This window comes from Thamnophis sirtalis, unplaced genomic scaffold (assembly GCF_051295495.1).
Source record: "Thamnophis sirtalis isolate CommonGarterSnake01/CBP01778 unplaced genomic scaffold, rThaSir2_p1.2 scaffold_1, whole genome shotgun sequence".
NCBI lineage: Eukaryota > Metazoa > Chordata > Lepidosauria > Squamata > Natricidae > Thamnophis > Thamnophis sirtalis.
The window spans coordinates 80,406,568-80,416,087 of record NW_028261381.1 but is presented as its reverse complement, the minus strand read 5'-3'; the positions used below and the strand labels follow the sequence as shown (position 1 = coordinate 80,416,087).

At 41.8% G+C, this 9,520-nt stretch overlaps 1 long non-coding RNA gene across 1 annotated transcript; it reads left to right on the top strand.

Moving 5' to 3' along the window:
* The first annotated feature begins 2,278 nt into the window (after positions 1 to 2,278).
* LOC148049594 (uncharacterized) lies at positions 2,279 to 7,050 on the top strand. The gene is made up of 3 exons (XR_015696881.1): positions 2,279 to 2,640; positions 3,952 to 4,301; positions 6,277 to 7,050. It is a non-coding gene; the product is annotated as an uncharacterized LOC148049594 (long non-coding RNA).
* Positions 7,051 to 9,520: the final 2,470 nt, after the last annotated feature.

The following is a 9,520-nucleotide window of genomic DNA, read 5'->3' as shown; positions in this document are numbered from 1 at the left end:
GGAAAAGGTATGTGGGTCGGAGGGAGGAATTCAAAATTATTGTAATTTGTAAGTAATTGTAATTTGTATTATTGTAATTAATTTGCGTATTTGTGTGTTTTAACCACCTCTGCTGGTGTGCGGGCTGCCACTTCATTTTTTATTTTTTAAAGCCCTGTCGCCGTGTCTGCCATAGAGCAGGACGCATTCCGCTCTATGGCGGACGCAGCGGCAGGGCTTTAAAGTCCCTTTACAGTCCTAATGTCTTATTGTAAATGTCCTACTCCGTACCAAGTAAAATTTGCAAAGAGAGATGGAATATGATCACCCACAGAGGCCACTGAAACTATTCACAGCACCAGGGACAATGACAATTGGAAATTGGATGACGTTTGCCCTGAGTACTAAATCGATTGGAATCTGTAAGGCTGTGTACAGCTTGAGGAGCTGGTTATAAAGGAAAGTAACTTTCACAGCACAATTTCCGACTGCATACTTTTCCACCCAGTTATTGTTAATTTGATAGCAATGTATTTTAGAATTTAGAAGTAGGGGAATGGGACATCATAAATTTGAACTATCTATACAAGAGGAAGATTTGGTGGTCGCCAAATTATATCCTCTTCCAATCTCCTCATTCCAACATCACCCATCCAATCACCTGAGCAAAAGAGGAACTCTGAAAATCACTAAACCATTTGCCTTTCAATTGGGTGGGAGCCACTGGCATTACAAATGAATTGTAAGATAAGTTATATTCATTTCTTGTCAAAGCAAATTGTGTTCAGGTGGTACACTTCTGATGGCCAATTTATAATAGAAGTAGTTGGTTTATCAGATTTCCTGCACAACTTTATCTTGAACCTTATCGGGACAAAAATACCTTGGATGTAAAGAACGGCAAAATTGTAAATATCCATATGCTCTCAAGTGCAATATTTATTAGAAGAACATTGTTCCACTTGTGCTTTGTATATGTTTAATGAGATTAAATTGAATTCAAATTCAGTTTCGTTTGGTTACTGCTTCTATCTTTTTCTTCCAGTGGCTGTGGAATGAAAAAAAATATCAAAAGCATATAGAGGTCATAAATAAGACTTTTAAAAATCTTGGCATGTTAACTCAGCACATACTGTATTATCTATTTTTTAAAATTTCTACAGCTCCTTCCTTTGAAATATTGTCATAAGTGGTGTTTTAACATTGGATGAAATTAAAAACCTGTACAGTGCATTCAGAAAGTATTCAGACCCCCTTCACTTTTGTCAATTTTGTTATGCTGCAGCCTGATTCTACAGTTGTTGAGATTCATTTTTTCTCATTTGTCTACACCCAGTACTCCATAATGACAAAGTGAAAACAGAATTTTAGCAATGTCTGTAAATTTATTAAAAAGAAAAACCTAAAATAGCACATTGGTATAAATATTCAGACTTTGCAACAACACTTGAAATTTAGCTCAGATCCCTTCCAGTTTTTTTGATAGTTGCTGACATGTTTCTATATCTTGATTGGAGTTGAGCTGTGGTAAATTAAGAGCTGGTTGCCTGGTCAAACTTAGCAATCGGTGTTTTATTGAAACATTTTCTGTCTGTACTTTTGTCACATTTTGTTTTGATTTGCTTGTAATCCACCATGAATTGTTAGGCTCCACCTTAAAGGTTCTACGAAAAAGTTTTATTTTGACCTACTTGCAAAATAATGTCAAGGTAGAATCTGCAAATGAGCTTCTAACAGATTCATTCACAAGATGGCAATTACTATTGTACTTCTGATGTTGAATGCTGCTACTGATTACAGTGTCTAAATCGATTACATTCAGGCACTTTAGCAGGAATTATGGAGAGGGTAGATTTTGAGCTTTGAAGGTTAGCCTCTGCCTTTTTTTTTTAAAGACAAATCTATTCTGACCCAATAAAACATAGAATGTAGATCATAGAATAACAGAGTATGGGATCTTGGAGGCCTTCTAGTCCAACCCCCTGCTTCAGCAGGAGATACCATTCTAGACAAATGGCCATTCAAGCTCTTCTTAAAAATCTCCACAACTTCTGGAGGTAGTGATTACTTGTTTTCACTGACAGAAAATTTCAGTATATTAAATGTTTTCTAATCTAATTAAATGCAAGTTTTGGGGTTTTAAAAAAAATTCAGTAGGAGTCTCTGTTCCAGTCTTCCACTTAAAGGAGAAGTAAAAGACTTCCATAGCCCGGGTGTTTACTGTTGGTCCTCCTTTACTATCAGTATGCTATCTTCAGAGTCCAGACGCTTCAAGGTAATTCACCAGGTAACTATTTTCTTTCCCAGTTTCTCAGCAACTGAAAATCATTGGAAGACCAGAAGTGACAATGAAAGATTCCGGGACAAAGATCATTGTCCTGCCTCGCAGGTGAGGGAAAGAGAGATGTGATCGTCCAAGCAAGAGATCTGAAGAGCTGCGTAGGGTGGATTCTGCCTACTCTTTAAAGCGCAATTATCTGAAAACTCTGGTCCAGATTGAGAAATCAAAAGGAAAGGGGGCGATGGCGACTCGATTTGGTCTCCGGCTGAGAAAACTGCCTCAATATGTCCTCATAAATTTCCAGGAATCAAGATCCGTTCAAAGACTTTATTTTTTCTTTAGCCTCTGGGCGTGTCTCAGCTCTGCTCCTGGGAATGCAGGTAAGGAAACAAAAACAAAGCACAAAAGCAGTCCCGCGCCTGCTATACAGCTTGATATACAGTAGTCTCTCTCTCTCTCTCTCTCTCTCTCTCTCTCTCTCTCTCTCTCTCTCTCTCTCTCTCTCTCTCACACACACACACACACACACACACACACACACACACACACACACACACTACTGCTATACATTCAAGGTGGCAGGGACGCAGGTGGCAGGGCGAGGATGGCAAAGGTTCTTGCTGCTGTTTTAAGTGGCGGCGAAGCGGGGGGCCCTCAAGGGCAAATGCAATAGAAGTTGTCGAGTGTGAGAAATGTTGTGACTTGGAGGGGGCCTGGGGGCTCCTTTGAGGAGGAACGGGACCGACCGCGCAAGGCAGGTGGACACAACTTTAAGTCGGAGATCGGTCTCTGCAGGGGACAGCCACCTGCCCTCGCTCCTCCGACGAGCGCCCTCGACGACACAGACGCATTTTGCAAAATGACTGGAGCAAAAGTAAAGTCCGTAACTCGTTCCGCACAGGAACGACCCGTCTTACTCGTTAAACTCCGCGCTCTGGATCTGTGTATGAATTTGAAAAGACCGCAACTCGCTATTACTATTGAGCTGTTATTTATATTAACTCCTTGTTTAAACTGTCAATAACCTGGTGTACCCTGAACTGTAAACCATGATTTACAACCTCAGTGGTTATGCTCATCTAAATCTAAATCTAATCTGACAAAAACACATTCGTTCATCATAGTGAAATTAATTTACAGATGTACGTTTTACAAGGGGAAAAGATTAGTCAAATGAGTATTATAAGATTTACAGGCTGCAAACAAAATGTTACAAACTGCTGATTATTGGTTTAAATTTATAAATTGCTCCATCTGGGCCTCTGACTCTGAACACAGGGGCTGTGTTCAGACATTCTATGAAGCCTGAACTGGGTGCTCCAGATTGGAGTTTCTGTGTCTCTATTGCACGATGGCAATTGACATCTTATTGAAATATTCTAGCTGGACCACAACTGAACTGTAATTAGCTAAGGAAAAACTATCCCTTGTAGTAATTTACTTGTAATTATGCAGTCACAATTGTGTCATCTGGATTGTGTAACTCTTGCCAAGTTCTGGCTTACTCCAAAAGTAGTCAATATTCCACTTAGTCTTTATGATCTCTAATTGCTTTGTCTCTTGCCATTCCACCACTGCTATTTTGCAATACTCTTTATGAAATGTGAGAACTGGGAGGGAAGGGAAGAAGGGAAGAAGAAGGTACAATTAATCATAATAATCTGCAATCCATTTTTTTCATTTTTGTGAAGAAGCCTTGAAAGTAAGCATGCCAGCTCAGAAGACAGCAATCTTGGGTACAAATGTGACACTTCAGTGTAAAATCTCTGACTACCCTCCCCCAGAACTGGATATAAAAAAACAATATTCATCTGGTATTTGGAGACATCTGAAGGGAATAAAGTAGAAAAACTTTATTCAGTTGTTGCTGGAAAACATTCTTCAAATAGAAATGGTTCAAGACTGGATACAATTCAATTAAAAAATGGAGATGCTTCCCTTTTTCTTCCACAAATACAGTTTAATGAAGAGGGCAAATATATATGTGTCGTGATTACTACCACTGTTAGAGCTGAAGGAGCCACCATTTTAGATCTAGTTGGTAAGTGACGTTTGAGGTATACCTTTCCAGAGAGCAAACTTATTCTTTTGGAATTCTTAAACTGCATTAAGGAGGTAGAAAACAAAAGAAAGTCCCTTCCCATTTCTTCATTTTATATATTCTCAAGAATCCCTGTGATGTAATGGTTAAAGCACCAGGCTAGAAACTGGGAGACTGTGACTTCTAGTCCTGCTTTAGGCACAAAGCCAGATGGACCAGTCACTCTCAGCCCTAGGAAGGAAGCAATGGGAAACCACTTCTGAAAGCTTGCCAAAAAAACAGGATTTCACCCAGCAATTGCCAAGAGTCAACATTGTCCATTCTGGTTCACGTTTCTCATTTTATTTAACAACACTATAAAGATTTCTTGATAACGGTTGTTATTATAGCAACTAATTAGTTGCAGTCAGACAATGCCTATGATGAATTAAACAAATATATTTTCTATGTCATACCTCCATGATATTGCCTTTAGCCAAAGAATGAGACACATGTAGGTAGTTCTTAGTCTTACAGGTGTTTAAAAAGATTTTTTCTTTAAGCTGAAAGGTGCAAGGGATGTACAAGTTATGATGAGCCTTTGTTACCTGCTATCTTGTTGACAAGGTTGGGTGATCAGTGAGAACCTCAAAGTTCCATTTTGTTGGAGATGTCATATTTGCACAATTGGGAAAACCCAAATCTGAGAGATCCGGTTTTCCCCACCCAAAAGAAAGTCAAAGATACATCCCCAGCATCCACAGGTTCAATCAATTCACCATCCCAACTGGAGACAACCCTCAGTCACTTCCAACCAGATGCAGGTCGAATGCCCAAAGAAAGAAATGTTATGGTTAATCCTCCACCTCTCCATGCAATTCCCCCTCCTGTTTTCCCAGGTACTGAATCTCCAACAGAAAAGATGGCTCCCAGGGCTGACATACACTAGATTTAGAAATGAACACTTTGAGGCCCAAAGCTACTTTTATTAACAAGATTTGCAGATTATGAATTTCTTCCATTCCTCCAATTTCATTTTTCATATGAATTAGGCTAGAGGAGGCTGTTCAAAGCCTTTTCACAAACCACTTTCTTGCTCTGGGCTGAAGTCTCATTTATCTGATTATTGTTCTTCTCTCTGTCCTTCAATACTATACTATACTCATTACGATGTTTTTCCTGCTAGCTGCTACTTTTTGGAACGATGCTATGGAACAAGCTACCCCCAGAAATCTGGACCCTCCCCACTCTCTCGGCCTTCCGAAAGTTGACTAAGACCTGGCTATTCCGGCAGGCCTGGGCTGTTGACCCTTGATTGACTTCCAGCCCCACTAAAGTTGAGTGCATGTTGGGTTCTTTTAACTTGCTTTGTTTCCTTATTTTAAATTTTATAGTATTTTTTAAAAACTGTTTTTATGTAAGCCGCCTGGAGTTTTTCGGGATTCGGCGGCATACAAATTCATTAAATCTTGAATCTTTTTAAAAAATCACCGTTTCTGTCAGCAGTCTCTTCTCAGAATACCTATATATCCTTGTGCTGCTCTCCTTGGGGATAGTAACAATGTGCAAAGTACAGAAAAGAAAAAAAATAACATGCAAAAAATTCTTGTAAATGAATGAAAATAAAAAAAGTAATATGGCTAAAACTAATTTATACCTATGCCATTCATTATGTCTCTCCATATTGTTCTATCTTTTCAAAATAATATTGTTTCTACCACATGCCTACACTGATTCATTTTGATTCATTCACTGATTTTGCCTTTCCTTCCTTCCTCCCTCCCTCCCTCTTTCTATCTTGACTTCTTTCTTTCTTTCTTTTCTTTCTTCTTCATAGTCTTTGGAAAATCTATAGTGTTTTTTTCTTTTTCCTTTAGATGTTGTTTGAATTGAATGTTAAATACAAATGCTGTTCGGGAGGCTGAAAGGCAAAATAAAATACAACATATGTAGAAAAATCAATAACAAATTCCATTTTTATTCAAATGCAATATAGTTGAACCAACTGTCCAACTATCTCCCAAGGAACTTGAAATTGAAAACGGAAATGTAAAGACACTGACATGTAGAGTGAATAAATTCTATCCTGATTCCATTGTCATTCTTTGGCAAAAGCATTCTAAGCACACGTCGGATAAAGATATACTTGCAGAGGATATTATCATGGGAAGATCTGTGAGAAATGATGATGGCACTTACAACACCACCAGTAGACTGAGAGTTCAACCATCTTCACAAGACCAAGGAAACGTCTATAGTTGTATTGTGCAGCATAAGTAATTTGCCAGATATCCAGTCTACAATGTAACTTTAACAGTAACAGGTACTCACTATGAAAAATTTAATAGCTCTCTTGCTTAGCAACAGACATTTTGGCCTCTCAATTGTGGTTATAGATTGAGGGTTATCTGTACTTAAGGTATTATATTAAATAAATGCTCCTGATTTCTCAGCAGGATTGATTTCTGTGGTGCACAACTTTTACCTATAATTTTGCAGTCTGAGGTAGAATCATATGTCCTACTACACAATTATGAAAATATCTACAATGCTTTATCTAAAAGTGTTTATGAAAAAGTGAGATAACTAACAGAAGAGAAATAGAAAGATAAAGTCGAATGCATTGGGACTACAAGACTCAGAATTCCAAGCTGATATGGCAATTTTTCTAAAGAATGTTTCTGGAAAACAGTCCACAAAATAAAACTTAAGGCAAAAAGTACCAATAAAATGGCATCCGTGCTTCAGAGTAAGGAAATGTTTATTATTTAGTACCTTATTGGGGGCAACCCTCTCCCCCAATATATTGTATGCACTGATACTTCTCATAATTTAGTGCCAAACTTGATTTCATTGAGGGCCACATCAAGGTTGTGTTTACCTTGGAGGGCTGGGGTGGGTGTGGCCAACTCAACATCACTCATATCAGGGGCACCTGTGGTGGTCTGAGCACTCTGCCAGTGAAAATGGGCTCCCAAGCTCTACTTTCAGCTGTGATGGCCTCCTGCAACCCTCTGCCAGCTAAAATGGAGCTCGGGGCCCCTGCCTGTGGGGGTCTGTTAAGTTTGATAACAATTGAAGAAGCGTGAGGCAGCTGAGGCAAGAGAACAGCTATTTTATTCGGTAGAACAGCAACAATAACTATGTACTGCGATTTAGCACGTCGCCCTACTTGACAGCTATTTATACTAGAGCTGTCAAGCAGGGCGCCCAATAGGAATGCTTATGCAGCCCACGCTCAGCCAGCCGCGTCTCAGCCAATCAGGCGCGGCTGGGCTGTTCCGGACTGTCAATCGTAAGTTGAGGACTTGCGGCCGGTCACAAGTCAAGGACTTAGCAGGGTCATCTGTTTTTGCTGGCAGAGGCATTGTGGGCTGGTCCTTCATTGTTTCCAGGAGTCCCCCCGGGCCAGATCTAAGCACCCTGCAGGCTGGGTCCGGCCCTCTGGCCCTGAGTTTGACACCCCTGACTTAATGTTTTGCTTATGACAGAATACCCTGTATCAGCATTGTTTGTTTCTTATTATGTAATTACATGTAAAATGCTTACTTATCAAAAGCAACAAGAGCAATAAATATTTTGAGTATATGAGAAATAACATAAGTTATTTTTTGTTGTCTTTCTACAGAACCTTTGGGTCGTGAAACATCTCCTGACTGCGCCCACCCGGCTGACCGGGTGACCGACTTACTGAACTTTTGGGGACTGTTCCGGACTACCATTACCACCTTACCGTCAGATGGAAAAATCTATAAGAGGAGACTTAATGTTTTTAACATACTTCCCCTCTCCTTACGACCCACCTTGGTCTCCCTGAACTTTAGACTTTGGACCTTTAGGCTCTGGACCTCCATTGTTATATCTTCCAAGAACGTGATATACTATCTGCATACCCCGTATCCCACGGTTGGTGCACAGCTACCTGAACCGCATTTTTAATAAGCTTCGTAATCTTTCTTTTTTTTCCTCTCTTTTCTTTTTATCTTTTTTTCTATCTTAGTATGGGAAATGTATGAGATATGTATGTAGTTGAGTGAATGTGCCCACTTTTTACTGCTATTATTGTTGTATTTTTTGTATTTTTAATTACTACGTGGGGACTGCTTGAGTGAACGGATGAGCGTGTCTGATTCGGAGGACCTGCCGGGGAATGCGGGGGTCACTGGGGTGGCTGGGGGGACTACGGCCATGGGAGTGGGTCGGAGCATTACGGTCGTAACAGGGAGGGGCAGATATGGTGGGGACTTTAGGGCTGGCCATTACCGGGGAAGGAGGGCTCGCTACGTCACAGAGATCCCTCCTTCCGGCCCTATGAGTCCCACTCCGAGGCCAGATGGCGCGAGTAATCAGAACCCTGGTCTCAGGCTGTTGTCGCTAAATGCCAGGTCTGTTGTTCACAAGGCTCCCCTCGTCCGGGACTTAATTTTAGACGAGAGGGCAGATCTGGCATGTATTACTGAAACCTGGCTGGGCATGGAGGGAGGAGTTCCCCTCGTAGAGATGTGCCCAGACGGATTTCAGGTGCTTCATCAGCCGAGAGCCCAGGGAAGGGGTGGCGGTGTGGCTATTGTTATCCGGGAGTCTTTAGCACCTCGTAGGATCCCTGCTCCGGAGCTTGTCGGGTGTGAGTCCCTGCTGGTGAAGTTGGACCTCAAGGGTCAAGTGGGTCTGCTGCTAACGTACCTGCCTCCCAACAGTGTTGCAGCAGCCCTCCCCTCGCTCCTTGAGTCAGTAGCCGAGCTAGCAATTGAGTTCCCCAGGCTTATGGTCCTGGGGGACTTCAATCTGCCTTCGCTCGGTGAACACTCTGATGGGGCGCAGGAGTTCATGGCTTCCATGACGGCCATGGGCTTGACCAGGTAATGGGCTTGACCAGGTAATTCGGGGCCCAACCCATTTAGCGGGTCACATGCTCGACCTCGTATTCCTCTTGGAGCAGTGGACTTGTGATCTTGGTCTGAGGGGTAATGAGATCATACCCCTGTCGTGGTCAGACCACTGCCTACTGAGGCTTGACTTTCGGAGGCCAAACCCCCACTGTAGGGAGGAGGAACCGACCAGGTGGTTCCGCCCCAGGTGACTTATGGACCCTTTGAGGTTCCAGACGGAGCTTGGGGTTATCCCTGATACTCTCGCCCACAGTTCGGTGGAGACTCTGGTTGCTGCCTGGCACTCGGCAGCATCGGAGTCCCTTGACCGGATTGCGCCACTATGGCTCCTCCGGATCGGCGGATCCCGGA